This window comes from Myxine glutinosa, chromosome 2 (assembly GCF_964187855.1).
Source record: "Myxine glutinosa chromosome 2, kmMyxGlut1.1, whole genome shotgun sequence".
Classification (NCBI taxonomy): domain Eukaryota; kingdom Metazoa; phylum Chordata; class Myxini; order Myxiniformes; family Myxinidae; genus Myxine; species Myxine glutinosa.
Genome location: NC_136262.1, coordinates 124,005,645 through 124,024,028, shown reverse-complemented (window position 1 = coordinate 124,024,028; position 18,384 = coordinate 124,005,645). Strand labels below are relative to the sequence as shown.

The 18,384-nt window shown below is 46.5% G+C and overlaps 1 long non-coding RNA gene across 1 annotated transcript; it reads right to left on the bottom strand.

The window, feature by feature from the left end:
- Positions 1-1,276: 1,276 nt before the first annotated feature.
- LOC144890909 (uncharacterized) lies at positions 1,277-15,918 on the bottom strand. Its single transcript, XR_013622574.1, has 3 exons — positions 15,902-15,918; positions 13,134-13,267; positions 1,277-1,341 (listed from the first exon to the last, which is right to left on the bottom strand). It is a non-coding gene; the product is annotated as an uncharacterized LOC144890909 (long non-coding RNA).
- Between the last annotated feature and the right edge of the window lie 2,466 nt (positions 15,919-18,384).

The window sequence follows — 18,384 nt, the reverse complement described above, 5'->3', positions numbered from 1 at the left end:
AGGCGTATGTGTTACGGATTCGTCACTTCCGTCTTTGTGGTCGTCATCCACTTGAAGCATTTTTAGTTTCATGTACTATTATTGTTACAGTTTGAGTGTGAAATGGAGATAACTGTCTTCAAAGGTAAAAATAATGTCTCAGAAGGAAAACGAGATGGGTGAGGGCGAGAAGAAGAAGAAGAGGCTGGAGCGGATCGAATGAGATCGGGAAAGGAAGGCCTAACTGCTTCGAGGTGTCGAGCGGACGCTGGTGAACATTGGTCACGAGCGAATATTGGTTTCCCCGGGAAAGGGATGCCTGTGACAGTGTCATTATTGCTGTGGCCAATAAACCTGAGACGGGTTTTGCTGTTGGTTTCGAAAGTGAATCATCGCTGGAGAGCAGATACGCCTCCATTACGGGCCCGTCTGCCATTTCACCTCGCACCAGCCATTTCACCTCGCACCAGCCATTCGCCTGGTTCCCGTGTGTGTCGTGGATTTCACTTGGAAACTCGCGGTTCTTCGCGGTTCTCCACTTGGGAACTGCTGCTCGTTCATGTCAGCGTCATTGTCTGGTGAACCGAAGGTGTGAATTCCCAGTCGCCTTTTGGGTGAACTTTTACCTGACCGACGTCGGCCCGACCTCTCACCCAGCGGCTGTTCTGCAGCGTCGACTGTCAGCCGTCCTGGGTTCAGGTCTCAGTACGACCTTTTTTTCTTGTGATCACCGGAGCGTGGATCGACTTTGGCCTGGTGTCGTGACAGTGACTTTGGGGGTGTTACAGTTCGCTCACGTGGAGTACCGTGAGTTATTGAGTTAAGAAACTGGTGGTACCATCATAGGAATTATATGGTGTTTGCTGTGCAATTGAGGTTTTCTTGTACTTGTGCAAGTTGTTATTATTGTGCGATTTTAATACAATACTTGGGTTTGTATTGATTGATTGGTGTGGTTTCACCATTGGTCATTGGCACACATAATAGCACATCTTTCTGCAGTGACTCCTTTCGGGGCTCGGAGGTACACCGTGACCGGGGTTTGGGGAGGAGCACGTAACAGTAGGGGAATCAGCTGAGCATATTACAGCAGCTACATGGTGGCAGTGTTGTGTGCATCAGAAGCCATATCACCTATCGCTTCAATGATACTCCAGATACCACCAACATCAGCAGTTTCGGAGCGCAACTGGTCACTCTTTGGTAACACTCACACAAAAGTGCGCAACAGACTTACAAATGACAGAGTGGAGAAATTGGTTGCAATACGGTCTAACCTCAAGCTGTTTGAGCCCAACAGAGATGTATCGACTCAGCTTGAATATGACTCCGAGGTTGATGAAGTGGTACTTGGAAGTTCATCTGAATCGGAAGGTGAAACAGAAACACTCGACTGAGAAACAAGTAGGCTAGGCCTCAAATACCATCAACCCATAGACTAAGGGGACTCAATCAAGGCTTGATAAACTAATATAAACAATAACTTGGAACTGTTTTACTGTAACTTCCAGAATGGTACATTTGGTAGGCCCAGTGCAGTGGAAACAATTTAACTCAAAGTTGGCAGGGTCACCAATTTTAGTTTGTTTTAACAGAAATGTGTTATCAGGTTATTACAATACAACACATAACGATGCATGCATGGGACTTAAAAAATATGTTGTGTTATCAGGAATTTTGTGTTAACAATGTTTGTGTTAAACAAGTTTCCATCGTGATAGTATTAGTGCAATTTAGGCAATTCATGGACATGGTTGTTTCATATTGTTGCGGTTCTGAGAGTGTAAATATAACATCATTAAAGGTTAAAGGTCTGCCCCCATAGTTAGACCACAAGCAACACGTAGGCCACCTTAGAACATTAGTTATGTCATAGTATGTGTGAGGATGAGGCCATTTCCATTAGTGATACCTGCGTTGTGTAACAGAAATACGCTTAGGACCCGTTGATTTTGCGGCCACCCTCCAAATCGACCTCGTTGGGCAACATCCATCCCGCGCCCCCATTCGGCTAATCCACCTCGCTTGTTACGCGTTGGGCTGGCAGCGTTAGCTGCCAGTTGCTCGCTCAAACTAGTCGGGTGGCCACGAGGTAGGCCTGGAAAGGGGGGAGGTGCGCGAGGAAGAGGTGTGGCCGCATCAAGCAGCACGTCAGAAGGTGGTGACGGTGAGGGCAACGACCAACCAGGGCTCGGTGGGCATGGTTTAAGAGGGCGTGGTAAGGGCGCATCTAGCAAGTGCTGGAAGGTTCGCTGAAAAGGCTATATAAGCGCGCGCACAAAGCCCTTAAAAAGGACTGCGCGGAGACGTGTGATTGGATAAGGACTCGTGCGAAAGGACTTGTTGGGAGAGCGCGCATGAAAGAGGACTGTCGTGGACTCGCATGTTTGGGCTTGCGCATGATAAAGGACTCGTTGGAAGGTTGGCTTTGAAATGACTTACAGAGGGAGCTTGTGCTGAAAAGGGCTGCGCGGAGACGTCTGATTGTATGAGGACTGGCACGATTCGCGCATGTCTAAGGACTCGCATGTTTGGGCTTGCGCTCTGTGAGAGGACTCCTGCGGGAGAGGCGCTTTGCAGTGCACTGTATTGGGAGCGCATATAAAGCCCGGTTCATTTATTACGTACGCGGCTGAGCCACGAAGTAACCGCCAGCCAGCCTACCCTTCGCCCTGCATTTAACCCCGTAATTGTCCGATCCGCGTCAACGACCCGCGGGGGAGCTTCTGCCGCCCTGACCCTGACCATCTCCTGACCATCTCTGCCGTACGAGTCGGGGACCGGAGCGGACTGCCTGGACGCCATCATCCCTGGACCATCAACCCGACCATCTACATCCCCGTGTGAGTGTGTCTGAGAGTGAAACGGGCCCGTGGCCTGGGATAAGTTAAGACTGTATTAAGCTGCACTGTGTGTTCTTCTTCTCCTTCCTGTACAAATTGTAAATAAACCAATTCATTCATTCATTCATTCTTCCTAATTCGACCGTATCAGTCATTTCCTCCATTGGGTAAGCGTGGCACGATTCGGAACCGCTCAGATCGGGTTTAGTTCTTGTTAACGGCTCGGATCACGGTTCGCTATCGCTCGGCATTTCCACTTATAACCGTGATTCAGGCGGGGTTTATTTCCTTGCTTCCTGGCCGGCGTTGGTACTTAGGTAATAGGAATTCGGCCTACCACCCTATTCAACGCCGTCCGGAAGGAACGTCATAGCCCCGGATCGCGTCGGCTAGTAAAAGACATGGGGACTAATCCCCCCTTGGTAAGGGGAAAGGCCGATGTTGAGATCCGCAACATTTGGTGTCAGGAGTGGGATTGGACCCGAAGTGCGCCTAACGCACTCAAAATTACGAGCGGCCGAAATTTAGTAACATCCAAATTAACATCGTGCTATGGATAGCCAAGACGGTCGGATGCCGGTGGGGGTAAATGAGGAGAAAGAGGAGGAATTAGAAATAACCCAGGACCCCCGGGAAGAATTGGGAGAAATGGAGAACGTGATTGATGAGGGAGCAATGGCAGAGGTAGCAGGGGAAGAAAATGGCGGCGCCTCGCACATGGCGACGAGGGCTGCGCCCGCTGCACAAGTGGGGGTGGTAGACATGCAAGCCTTCATGGCGCAATTTATGGCAGAAATGAAAAAAATGATGGGCGCCCAACAGAATGAAATAAATAAAGTAAATGGTAAGTTTGACGCCAAAAGTGATAAATCCACCCGGGAGCAAAAATAAATGGGGGGCCAATTGAAGGAAATGGGTGGCCAAATGAAAGATGGGTTAAATAATTTGGAACACTAAATGGGGGGCCAAATGAAGGAAATGGGGGGCCAATTGAAGGACGTGGGTGGCCAAATGAAAGAAATGAAAGAGGGGTTAACAGGGTTGGTAAACAGGATGGCCACCCAAGAGAATCAAATGGTAGGAATGAAGGACGGGTTAAAAGGGTGTGGTAACAGAATAGGAGGCCAAATAAAAGATCGGGAAAGAAATAAAGCGCAGGTCAGGCGGGAAGGTCGCATTGGTACGTGACGAGGTAGCGCGATTTGAGGAACGCGGGGAAAGCGAGCTGGAGCAGAGCATAGTTACGTGGACTGGTATAGAAATCGCGACACGGGGTGTGGAAAAGCCGACGGCCGCCGAATTAGAAAATTTTATTTTATTAGCACCGGCGGTCGTCGAGGAAAAAGAAAAAGAAATAATGATAGTGGAAATTGGGGTTGAGGAGATGGCAGACTTAGAAAATCAATCGCGGGAGGAAAAAATGGAATGTACTCAAAGTCTGCATTCGCATGGTGATGTCGTGCTGCCTAACCAAAATGAGAATTTGCAGGCGCTGCTGCGGAAAAGGGTCCCGGAGGTGAGTAGGGCTGTGTGTGGCGCGAAAATGTATGGCGCGAAAGTGTTTGGCACGAAAAGATTTTCGCGCGCTTGGGATCCCGACGTCACCGGGCGCTCGTGGAAGGTCCGTGGTGAGGTGTACAAAGGTGAATGGCGCGCGTGTGCAAACGGCACCGAAGCACGAGTGTGTTACAGAGTGCGAAGAAGAATGCTCGACGGAGTGTATGTGGGAAGAGTGTGGAACGGAGTGTGAGATGGATGAAGAGTGTGCGAGGATGCACACCAGAGCGTGTTGGAGAGAGTGTGCGGGAGTGCACACCAGAGCACGTGATTGGGTGTGCAACGAGAGATTGCACACCCATGGGTAAGTGTGCTCTGATTGGGTATGTGCAGGAGTGCGCACCCATGGTTGTTACAGAGGTTGTAACGGGAGTGTGCGCCAGGGTATGCGCGAGGATGTGTACTAATGGAGTGTGCGAGCGGCGTGAATGCACCTGAGTGGAGTGCGCCGGAGTGTATGGGGACGCCTGGATGTGCGAGAGAGGAGTGAGTCGCGCGGTGTGGGTGTGAGAATGCGAGTCGGGCATCGACGCAGACCGAGGCAGCGTTTAGGGCGACGTACAGCCGACGCGAGCTCTCGGGGCGTGGGGTTCTTTGTGTGCTGCGGGGGCCGGCGGGGATCGTTGCCGCGGCGGTCTCGCAAGGAGCGCCGTGTACGATTCGGGCCGGGCCCCACCCTGTATGGTCGGTGCCGTGCCGTGGCGCAAGGGGAAAACGGCACGGTTTGAGGGGAGGAAGGCGAGGTCGGACCTTCGCCCCCTGGCGGGCGCGGTGCTCCGACCGGGGGAGGTTGGGTCATCGTGCCGGAGACCGAAAGGCTCCGCGCAGGGATGGCGCCTGGAACCTCGGCCCAAGTAAGCCTCCTCCCCAGAATCGGAAATGCCGGACGGACCCAACCAACAGGAGGCAGACCTCCAGTATGCATTGCTCGGCTTTGCGAAGCCGAGCTGTGATAACGATGTATTGCCGCACCGAGAGTCTCGAGTATAGTGGACAAATGGTAGCAGTGATGATTGCGAATGGTAGCTTTACCATTCTTCATCATTATTTTGGGGCAAAGGAGCAGTAGATTTATGGGGACGGCAGTGAAAACTAGCCGAGGGCGGGCTAGGATATTGTTAGGGATTTAGTAAATGACAGTAGGGACAAGATTTAAGTAGTGACTTTGTACCGGTAGAGGGGCCGTAGTCAGATTAGGTGGATGATAATGACGAGGGAAGTGCTCAGTGTAAAGGGAAGACGGGGAAAGCACAAGTATTAGGGGAAGTAGTTAGTTCGATGATGCTGTGCGTGTGAGTATGAGGATGAGCTTTAGGCATAAATGAGGAATTGAATGAAATTGTTTGTGGATGAACTTGGTGAAATGAGGCATTGGTCAAGAATGGTTGTGTGTGTGAGGCTCTTTGGAATGAACTTGGTGAAATGAGGCATTGGTCTGGGCTGACCGGAGAAAGTGTATGAGTGGTGTATTGAGGATGTGTGTAAGTGTGTTGAGTGATTGACTTGCATGGGGTGCAAGTGAATAAATGGTGTGGAATAAATGGTGTGTGGAGTGAGTACTGTGGAATGAGTGGTGTGGAGTGCATGGTGCGAAGGAGTGGATGGGGGAAGATGGGCTTCACAAATACCCAGGGAGGGTAGTTTAAATTTAGGTAGAGGGAGTAGGTAAATTGCTGGATATTGACAACTGTGGTGCAGGGAGTTGCAAAGAAGTGCTTTGAGGGGTGCATAAGTGAGTGGAATGGCTGGGCGTGTGAGCCTGTTCGTGAGTATGGTTAAATGAGCACTCCGCCACTGGTAGTCTGTCGGCCAGGTGAGGCCGCAGGTAGGCTCTGGTAGCCAGGTAGCGTTCAAGTAGAGTTCAGCGGGGCCCGAGGATCCTAAGAGAGGACCCGGGTAGCCCAATGCCAGAGAGGGCATCAGAGGGGTGAGAGAGCCAGGAGGGCCTTCCCCAGTTTAGGGTAGTTGTGAGGAGCTAGGCAAGCTCGGGTGGCGACTTCAGTGGCGGAGGTGCGCAGGTAGGTAGACCTGCTGGTAGAGCCACACGACCAAGCCCCAAAATTGTGCGAAGGCACAGTATTGAAAAATGGGGGGAGTGAGACCCAAATTTGGTTGGGCACCACAGAGTAGGTCAATGGGAATTGGTTTTTAGAACCGCATAGTTTAAAGATGCCAAGTGGCAGGGCATGACCCCGGGTAGTTTAAAGAGTTAATGTCAATTAGAGTATAGTTAGGATGAAATCTCTTCGCACCATCCACATCCACTCACCAAGGTGACAGGACTCCACACCAGGTTTTGCGGATGATTTGGAATGAAAGACGCATCATGATGTGGGTGAGACATTGTGTGTATTCCATCTCTTTCTTCTTGGGAGGGAAGGGATGACAAATTTGGTTTAGGGGGAGATATGGGAGACGAGACGGTAGAGACGGAATTTGTAAAGGAAGTGTAAATACGGGGAGGGGCAAGGGTAGTGTAGGTTGACATGGGGGGTGACGAACGGCTAGGGACGAGCTTTCTCCGCTCGCTCTCCCGCACCCCTCATGTTTCATTACCTTGTATTGGGTGTACCCTTGCGCCCTTTCCCCCGCTGACTCTCTCTGCTTTGTCTTTCCTCCCCACCCATAGACCCATATCTTTTGTTGAGGGGAGTGTGCAGGAACCCTGAGCTGTGCGGCTGCACTTTTGCACTGCACTCTGCTACCTGTTGCCTGCACCGGTGCACCTATGGACCACACGTTCTGTGGCCTGGCACCTTTGCTGGGGCAGACAATCGCTGCAAGCGTTATATTGCTCCTGCGTACCACTGTGTTTTTAAGTGGCATCAATGCCATGCAGTCGGACCACCTAAGTTGGCCCTGTTGGCCGAAATAAAAACGGACACGGTTTGTGCCTTTTTATTAATTCCTTTGGTGTGTCAGGAAAAAAGACTAAGTTTTGATGATGGCACACCGAAGACGAAGACGCAAGACGCAGCCAATATGCAGCCGCCCAGCAGCCAAGCACAAGACATCATTGATTATATTTTTGAAATGTGATTGTGCATTTTTTTTTTTGATGATTGTGCATTTTTGGTGCATATTGGTGTATGGTGTATTGGTGCAGTGCATTCTGCGTTTCTCCTCTCCAAACTTCTTTCTCTCCCAGAAAAAGAACAGGTCCTGGGTTGTAATGTTGTAAAAAAGTAGATTAGTCTTGTAAATAACGTGCTCCCCACCAGCTTTATGTATAGTTTGCGAATTATTTCCGTAATTCGGTTAGTTGTGGGCGTGAGTCTGATAGTACACAACGCAGTAGGCGGGACATATCTAGTGTTTAAAACTGTCACACACAGGGCGTTAGAGTTACTGTAGAGGGAAACCACACCTAAGTGTCACACTAAGTTAAAGAGTAGTCCTGACCCTTGCATCAGAACTGGTCGTACTCACGTGTGTGGGTTCGTCTCTGGGGCGAGCCTGGCGAAGGAGGGGTGCAGTGTTGCGGTTCTGAGAGTGTAAATATAACATCATTAAAGGTTAAAGGTCTGCCCCCATAGTTAGTCCACAAGCAACACGTAGGCCACCTTAGAACATTAGTTATGTCATAGTATGTATGAGGATAAGGCCATTTCCATTAGTGATACCTGCGTTGTGTAAAAGAAATAAGCTTAGGTCCCATTCATTTTGCGGCCACCATCCAAATCGACATCGTTGGGCAGCATCCATCCCGCGCCCCATTCGGCTAATCCACCTCGTTTGTTACGCGTTGAGCCGGCAGCGTTAGCTGCCAGGTGCTCGCTCAAACTAGTCGGGTGGCCACGAGGTAGGACTGGAAAGGGGGGAGGAGCGTGAGGAAGAGGTGTGGCCGCATCAAGCAGCACGTCAGAAGGCGGTGACGGTGAGGGCAACGACCAACCAGGGCTCCGTGGGCATGGTTTAAGAGGGCGTGGTAAGGGCGCATCTAGCAAGTGCTGGAAGGTTCGCTGAAAAGGCTATATAAGCGCGCGCACAAAGCCCTTAAAAAGGACTGTGCGGAGACGTCTGATTGTATAAGGACTCGTGTGAAAGGACTTGTTGGGAGAGCGCGCATGAAAGAGGACTGTCGAGGACTCGCATGTTTGGGCTTGCGCATGATAAAGGACCCGTTGGAAGGTTGGCTTTGAAAGGACTTACAGAGGGAGCTTGAGCTGAAAAGGGCTGCGTGGAGACGTCTGATTGTATGAGGACTGGCACGATTCGCGCATGTATAAGGACTCGCATGTTTGGCCTTGCGCTCTGTGAGAGGACTCCTGCGGGAGAGGCGCTTTGCAGTGAACTGTATTGGGAGCGCATATAAAGCCCGGTTCATTTATTACGTACGCGGCTGAGCCGCGAAGTAACCACCAGCCAGCCTACCTTTCGCCCCGCAGATCGCGTCGGCTAGTAAAAGACAAGGGGACTAATCCCCTCTTGGTAAGGGGAAAGGCCAACGTTGATATCCGCAACAATATATAAAGTAAATCTATTTCACATATAAAGTATGTATCCATTATACATGTTCACAAGTTGTTCATTATGTCAGCTAATTCTTTATTCAAGAATCTTGCTGCTAATTGCAAAACAAAACATATGCTCTTTAACTATTTAATATATCTATCTATAATTCCAGTAATCTCTGTGTGTCTGTGTGTCTGTGTGTTTGTGTGTTTGTCTGTGACCGCTGTTTCTCGACAACCACGGGTCCGATATACTTGAAACTTGCCAGGTATATTGCTGGGGACCCGAGGATGTGCCTTTTCAAGGTTTCATATTAATCGGACAAGTAGTTACCGAGCTATGGCGATTTCTTTACCAAACTCCGCAAGCCGTTCGCTTTGGACCAAACCATTTCATGTAAATAGGGGGGGGGGGGGGGATTGTCACCGTACTCGCAAGCCGTTCGCTTTGGACCAAACCATTTCATGTAAATAGAGGGGGGGGATTGCCACCGTACTCGCAAGCCGTTCGCTTTGGCTTTGCGAATGGACCAAACCATTTCATGTAAATAGAGGGGGGGGATATAATTTTAGATATATATATAGTACGGGCATGCCCTAGTATTAATGAACGCCAATAATTTTCCCTGGGTAATTTTCAAAACAACATCTATTATTCTACTGACCAATCAAATTTTAACCTTGTTTGTGTAGGTGAACATTTTACCCAAACAGTGGAGATAAAAATGTTTGTAACACTGATAAAAACTTTCAAGAATAAGACTTCAAAATGTTTGTAACTTTTGACAAATGTGATTTTCAAGAATAAGATTTAATCACATGTGATTTGGGGTATAATACTATTCCAGTGCTTGTTGACTCATGGGCATTATGTGTACTGTTTTTACACAGGTCGTAAAAAATGTGTAATGATATTGTTACGGAAACGGGGGACAGCTCTCCCGTTAGCAAGGGGTGGTTAGCCCCTTGTCCTGTTAAGCTGGCCGTCTCCCCGGTCCTGGAACTATCCCGCTTCTTCGTGGGGTGAGATTGGCCGAGGTGATTGGTCAAGGGAGTCCCGTACACCTCCGCCAACCTCTCCACGAAGCCGGTGGATAGCCCCGTTCGAAACCACGGACAAGATGTTATTTGCCGAGCGGTTTTAGCAGCCCGCGATTCGAACCATTAACAAGTACTAAACCCGATTCATATGCGCCGGCCAAATCGTGCCACAGATACTCAATGGGGGAAATCACAAACACGATCGGATGTGGAAGAAGAAGCCAAAGTAAGGAGGAACAGGAATTTATTAACTATTATTTACACAATCAAAGAAACCAAGGGAGCAGGAAAGAAAACGAAAGTAATTTACAGAAGAGGAAGACACAGTGCAATTCTAGCTTATCTACAGGCTTAACTTAAAACCCCAGACAACAAAGACAAACAGACGACAGTCAGACTTACACGAATGGCAGGGGTGGATGGCTGGAAGGAGAGGAAGGTTCAGCTGGAGCTTGCTCCCACACGGGACGTCGGGCTGGAAATCGACGGCCACCGATGCCACCGCAATCTGGTTCCCGCGTAGCAGCGCGTCGAAGCTGCGCGTCAAAGCTGCGCATCAAAGCTGCGCGCGCGCAGGGGCTGGACAGCGTCGTCTATCTCTCGGCAGAACCGCAAGCCCGACTTGGTTCAGCGCAATTCCACTCCTTCTCCACTGAACTCTTACGCATCTCCTGGGTCACGCATCTCCCGGGTCACGCATCTGCCGGGTCACGCATCTGCCGCGAAAAGGCTTGCGCGGCCGCTTATATAACGCGCTTTAAGATCAATGCGCGCCACGCCCGTGATGGTATCTCATCAGCCCTGGTTGGCTGGTGGGGGCTCGCTGGCTCTACCTTTGATGACGAGGTGGTGCCACGCCCGTGATCCGACGGCTCCTCCTCCTTCTTCTCCAGCTTAACCATGTGCGTAATGGAGGTTTGTGGGGCGATTTGAGCGAGCCCCAGCCAAAGCGCAGCGAACGCTGCCGGCAATTGCGTTTTTGGTGGCAATTGAAAGGGGATTCTACCTTATTTCATTTGGTGCAATGCAGAGTCAACTAATGGGAAACAGAGCCTTATACTGACATAGAATAAAGAAATAACTATAGAGGATCTTACGATTGGCTACGTGCTTGTACATGGACTAGCTAAGGGGACGACCTTTGACCTTTACATGAAACGGAGGTATTTACAAAGAATTACTATTTACAGAGGGTGATATTTACAAAAATTACATGATTCTCAAATCCGCTACAATATGTTCCACAGTTCAGTAAGTAATAAAAATGTTTAGATTACTTACAATCAGTGGTCTTAGTGCTAAAACTATTGAAGCATGTTTCTTTTTTCTTAAAAAAACATTATTGAGTTAACCAGAGAACCTTAATCCAATATCCCTAATCTTTTTCTCACATCAAAATTTCAAATTGTGTGAAAATTCTCAAAGTTTCCGAAAGTTTCCGAAAATTCCCAATATTCCCGCAAAATTCCCAATATTGTGGGTGGAAATTTACCGCATTCAAAATTCCCGGGAATTTTGCAACCCTACGACCAATGATGTATGGCAGATGCTTCTTTGACTGTACAAATGATGCTCCTAATCTTATAAACTGTGGTGTTGGTAGAGTAGAAACTGTTAGAAACTGTAGCATCAGGCGTGGTGATGGGTTAATTAATAAACTTGTTGGAGTTGATTCGATCAGATGTCACAAGAATTGTGTATCTACATATACATCAGCACATCACATAAAAAGATTTCTATCCAGGCAGAAAGATGACAATCTAGGAACTGATGAAGTTATTCCCCACAAAAAATCTCGCAGATCAGGGACAACAGACTTCAACATTTTAAGACATTTCACTACAAATCAGACAACAGCAGATGAATGAGTTTGAATCAGGATGGCCAGCTAGCTTCCATGGAACCCTGAAGAAGAGTGTAATCACAATGGCTGCTAACAAGAAATCTATCAAGAGTGATGGTCCACCTGTCTAAGACACTGAACTTATATACACCAGAGTCCTCAGCCTTCAACAGTCTCGCGATCTGAACATTAAAGAGGGTCTCACGTATGAATTATCTGCAGTTCCACCATCACTATTCGACGAAAACGGACACATGAGATCACAGGCCAAAGCCACGTTGAAGACTAAGCTACAAGTTGAAGTATCAAACTGTCGTACCAACCCTCCAGATGCCATAATCATTGACGGGTGTGCCTTGTTGTGGAGTGTCCATTGGCCTGCAAGTGGTACTGTCGAAGATTACATAAAGAACTTCATGGGAAGCCTCAACTACTACCTTCAAAAGTGTTGTGTACATCTCATCTTTGATAGATATCCACCAACAAGTACCAAGGGTGCTAGATCCAACCACGCTGGCAAAGATGCTAGCCACAAACATCTACTGACACTGCATACGCCTCTACTGGCCAGGAAAATAGTTCTGAATGTCACACACAACAAGACCCAACTGATCAGCTTGATCAGCCAATATCTGGTTGATCATCTGGTAGGCAATACTAACAAAGTGCTGGTCATCACATCTGAACACCCAGTTCCTGTAGCGATCAGAAACGGTGAAATAACCACGAGGAATAATCTGCATAACACTCACGAGGAGGCTGATGTTATCATAGTGAACCAGTTGGTAGAATTCGCAGTCAGAGGTACATCGAACATCTGCGTAGTTTGTGATGACACTGATGTCTTTGTACTCCTCATACACTTCTACTGTAGAGAGAAACTAAATTGTGGTGTGACGATGGAGAGCCCCATTGCTGGACGATGTGTCATAGACATAAAGGCTGCGGCAAACAAACATAGGAACATCACAGACTATCTTCCTGGAGTTCATGCATTGAGCGGTTGTGACACTACTTCATATCTTTACGGCATTGGTAAAGCAACAGCCTTGAAAGCACTGAGCAGCGGAACGTCACTGAAGTTGTTGGGAATGCAAGACGTCAATATGGACGATGTAGTATCTGAAGCTGAATCATTCATATCCATGTGTTATGGCTCAAAGTATGATGGAGACATGTCAGAGATGCGTTATGCTGTCTGGTCGACAAAAATGGCAAACACGAAAATATCCAGTGCTCCAAAGCTAAAGTCTCTGCCACCCACTTCAGATGCCTTTGCTGAGCATGTCTACCGTGCCCACGATCAGACTATGATCTGGAAATCTTCACTCTCAAGCATGCCGCCTGCAGCAGCAGATCCTGTACAGTATGGATGGACCAGGAAGGAGGACAACAAGTTGTTTCCAGTGATGTTACCTGATGATGTTTCTCCTGATCCACTCGAGGTGCTACAGATGATCAAATGTGGCTGTGCTTCAGCACGTCCATGTTCCACCGGTAGATGTAGTTGTGTGGTTGCCCAGATGTCATGTTCCATGTTCTGCAATTATCTGCTGGAGCAGAATGCAACAATGATCACACCAGAACCATATCATCACAGGACGATGATGAAGACGTCTGAAGGACTTGTCTAAATTAATGTATTTTACAACTGGGCTAAATGATTGGTTAAATGGTACTTACCGCGTTTAGTTTTAATCGATTGATATTATGATACCGGATACCTGTAAATTTTAATGAGTGATACAAGTTTATTTAATATTGTGTATCAGTAGGATGAATGAATTGATATGAATTAGTATTCCGTCCAATATTCTTATCTATTGTTGAGTTGGTATAATACTCTGTTCATGAACAATGTGATGTTTCATTCGCTGTATGTATTGATATGACTGATCAGCATTATCTGTAGGTGTTATTAGTATGGCTATATCATAGTGTTAATTTTGTTAAGAACAGTTAACATAATAACTGGCGAAGCCGGTGTTGTCATTGAACGCGTACGTATTATGTTGAAAACCTGATTATGCCTTGGCTCGAGAATCCAAAGCGCAGTGGAGGCCGCCATCTTGCGGATGCGGAAGTATGCAAAACAAATTTAAAACGTTCATTAGGAGTTTCTTTCACCCGTAATTGTTTGATTCACAATCTTATGCACCTCCAATAAAACCACCGTTTAGAGGCCATTTTTCCCCGCAAAGCGGGGGTTGGCCTTTTCGTACGTATATTTCCCACGTCACACCACACGTCACACCTCCAATGTATTATTAAAATACTTTAAGACCAACATCGGCCCGCACGGGCCTGGTTATCTTCAACGAAACGCGTCACCAAACACCGGACCCAATGAGAGTCGAGCATTTGCAAAAATATTTCTAAAATGAAATCACTCAATGGTGGCCGCCATCGACCGGATGCCTAAGTTTGCATAAAACAATTGAGAAAAAGTTCAATAGCAATTTGTTTCACCCGTCCTTCTTTGATTCACAATCGAATGAACCTCTAATTAGTAATTAAAATACGTTAAGACCAACCTCGTTATCTTCAACGAAAATCGTCATCAAACACCACAACCAATGAGATTCGAGCATTTGAAAAAATATTTTTTTAAAGCTTATTACGCGTTTCGGAGGGTGAAAACGGCGTCAAATATTCTAACATTGACGAAGAATTATTTTTTAGAAATCGCGCGGCCGTATGGGATAGTTTTTCACAGCCAGAAATACGGTATAAGCGGTTTACATATTTAGTTTAGAAATATGGATAGTTTTTCACGGCCGGAAATATCCGAAGTTGAGACGGAATTCACCGAATTAATCACTGCAAGCGGAAGCCGCAGTGCCCGGAGAGAACCAGCCCTGGCAGCAACTGAAGTTAGACTACACACATACTGTGAAAACGTATGTTAAGCCCAGTTAAAATTTCTTAAAATAGGCCCTAAGCTAGCACATCATACAGTTACTTCCTTAAGCTTCTTGTGACATTTATTGTATGTAGGTATTGGGGAGAACTGTCTGCTGTTCTCTTTTACCAAGTCTTACCAGGTACGGTACCTACTACACCTACCTACTACCAACTACCTACCTACCTACTATCAACTACCTAACCTACTGATGCCATCGTGATGGGTAAAATAGTGGCAAGAGGCTTTGGCTTTGCCGGTCATTGCGGCTTTGTAGTCGGTACTAGTAGCCGGCGCAGCCGGTGTTGTCAATAAACGCGTACGTATTATGTCGAAAACCAGATCATGCTGTATCCCTTGGCTTGAGAATTCCGAAGTGCAATGGAGGCCGCCATCTTGTGGATGCGGAAGTATGCATAACAAATTGAAAAACGTTCAATAGGAGTTTCTTTCACCCGTCTTTGTTTGATTCACAATCTAATGCACCTCTAATTTGTAATTAAAATACGTTAAGACCAACCTCGTTATCTTGAACGAAAATCGCCACCAAACACCGGAACCAATGACATTCGAGCATTTGAAAAATATATTTTTAAAGCTTTCGGAGGCTGAAAACGGCGTCAAATATTCTAAAATTGACGAAGAATTATTTTTTAGAAATCTCGCGGCCGAAGGGGATAGATTTTCACGGCCGGAAATATCCGAAGTTGAGACGGAATTCACTGAATTAATCAAGAAGGAAATTTTATAATCTCATCCAGAATGCAAATGGTGTCATTTTGAACTCGGTACGGTACCTACTACACCTACCTACTACCAACTACCTAACCTACTGATGCCATAGTGATGGGTAAAATAGTGGCAAGAGGCTTTGGCTTCGCCGGCTCATTGCGGCTTTGCAGTCGGGTACTAATAGCTATTGGTGGTGGCCAAGGTTGATAGATTGTACTCACCTGCTGAATTTCAATAAAGGAATGAATTTGTGAATAAACTTTCAAATTTTTCTCACAATATTTTTAGCTTAGGTGCAAATTTGTTTATTTCTAGTGTAGTTATGGGTAATCTTAGTGCATAAAACATAGGTGTAGACAACAAGATTAACTTTCTAGCACCAATAATAAGGAAGTTATGGGGTATTTATGATCGCCGACATAGTCGCCCGGTGGCCATTTTGTTTTTGGCCCGTAAAAAATTTTCCCCAAAGCTGCCAAAGCGGCACCCGGCTGATTCCTGCTCAGCACATGCCATAGTACCAGAATCAACCATAAAACATCATCCATACCTCGAAACACGCTTGGGCTCCCGAATCCCATTTGGCAACTGGACTCGTCAGGTTGTGATGATGAAACATGTGCATTCTTCAAGAAATTGGTGCTGGGAAAAACTATGCATCTTGTGAGATTTGGCTGCGGAGATGAGGATGAACTCCTTGTGGATCTGAAACGACTTTCATTCGGTGATGAACATGAGTTTCCTCGATCCATCAGATAGGCCTATGCCCTGCGTGTCCTTCGCACCTGCAGGTTTAAGTCACCACGGTCTGTTGCACATGCATCCTTTCCAAGCATCCCATCCTCATCGCCATGTAAAGTATCTCGAAAGACTACGACCGATTGTTGCACATTTATTGACTCTCCCGATACAGGCCCGAGCCCGATTCAACTCAGCGCCATCCGAGCTGGGCCGTAACTCCCGGAAACGGAAATAAACCCGCGGTCACCGTGTCGGGAGAAAACGGGTGAATATTAATTTGCACCTTCATACATGACAATTTCCTTTCCTTTCGCCTCTGTTCCTCTTCTTCTTACATTGAAGCTTTTACCGTGACGGAAACGTATTTTTTATTTTTAAAATGTAAAATTTATTAACCAGTGTTCTACATCTTCTCATAATAAAAGTTAGTTAAAAATTTTATGACAAAAGCTCAAATGGTAAAGTAGAAAGTATCTCAAAATGCATGCGGACAAAAGAAATAAATAAACACGGAAGCTATTTTGAAAACCCGGGCGGGCGTCTCGCTCGGTGTAGCGGGCGGCCCGTAAACAAGACGCATTTGTACTGTGAAGGGAAAAGGCAAAAAATATTGGGGGGGATATTGCCATTGGCATCCCCACACCATAAATATCGATCGTGTTTCCAAGGCAAGGCACGTTTAAGTAGGCTCAAACAAAGTGGGGGCTTAAGAACGCCGACGCAGTGCAGACGACGACGCGACGTGCAGTGGGCTGACCAAGATGGCGGGCCGCCATATTGGTAAGCCACCACATCGGTTTTTTTTTCTTTTTCTTATGAGCACCTCGTTAATCATGTTCAAAAAGGATGTTATTACACACCCAAGTTCCTTGTATTTTTTAACTCGTAAGTTGAACTTGTAAGTTCCTCCTGTGTTGAAGTTCCTTGTATTTCCTGGTAGGTTTTACTGTGAGACAAAATTGGCTCCACCCATTCTCATTCTGCTCTTAAGACAAAAGGTACACCATACCAGATGGCAGATGGCTTGTTTTGTATCAATATTTTTTTCTTTATTTTATCTTTATGATGAGAAAGTTATATTAAGACACCCGTTATCGCTTAAACCAAGATCATAAATATGTAAAAAATATCATGTAAATAATTGCGATAAAACTATAACTTAGTAAAAGTAGAGTTCATAGAACACTATACCTCACGCTGTCTTGAAAAAATGGACATGGGCGGGGTCTACGAACGGCAAATTTGATTGGTTGTGATGACGTAAAATGCAATAATATTTTGTCCAAGTACTGCTGAATGGAAGGGTTTTTGGAAGTGTCAAAAAGGCAATTTGTGTTCTGCAGTGTTCAAGTATATAATTCAATTGAAATAAAATAAAATGAGGATTTTATAAGTTGTAGAAAAATATGAAGCAGTGTCTTATACACCACCTCATTTAACATGTGACATTGGTAATTCATACCTGTGCTTTGTGTCCTTTATGACGTCCTTAAAAACAGTAAGTTTTCTGTTTGAAATGATTTTCAATTTTCATTGACTGCCAGACAGACGGTAAACAAATTATCTCGCTCCTCTCTGCGCATGCGCGATCGGGATGATTTCAGAGCATAAGTAGGCCTATCACTAAACTCCGGGTTTCATTTTCGATTCCTGTTCAAAATACATCATTCTATTGAAATCAAGTTGTTCCTCGATAATAAACTGACATTTATAAACAGGACAGACAGACAGAAGTTACTGATTGCTTAACCGCATTTTTCACTTTGCGTGCACGGGTTAACAATTTGTGTTGGTCTTTATGGTAAATACATCTGTACCAGCTTTGTTGAGCATACATGGTTCTACTTTGTGTCAATAAAGTTAATCTAAACTTTTACAAACGCACTTTGCCATCTGTCCCTCTGGGTCGTGGGCTACTGGTCATCATTGTCAATTTCCATCCGCTCTTAACCTCACATTCCTTTTCTGTGTCCTCTTCTACCCTTTGAGCTTGTTCTGAGGGCTCGTTCTTTCCATGGCGGCCATTTTCATTTTCAAAGTTCTTCCGTTCAAGTTCAAAGACTCGGGAGTCACGGTGAGATCACAGACATCTTAAACGTTACCTTCCTCACCATTCCAGATCACCACCTAGCTCAGAAACCTGCCTATGGAGGTGCCTCCAACAATGAGGCATTGGGCGTGCTTTCAAAGCCGCGTGTTCTGCTGGCGAATATTTCCACGATGTGCCAACATGTGTTCTGCAGCTGCTGCCCAACTCGAAACGCAGGAGGAGGCGAAACGCTCGCTCAAAAA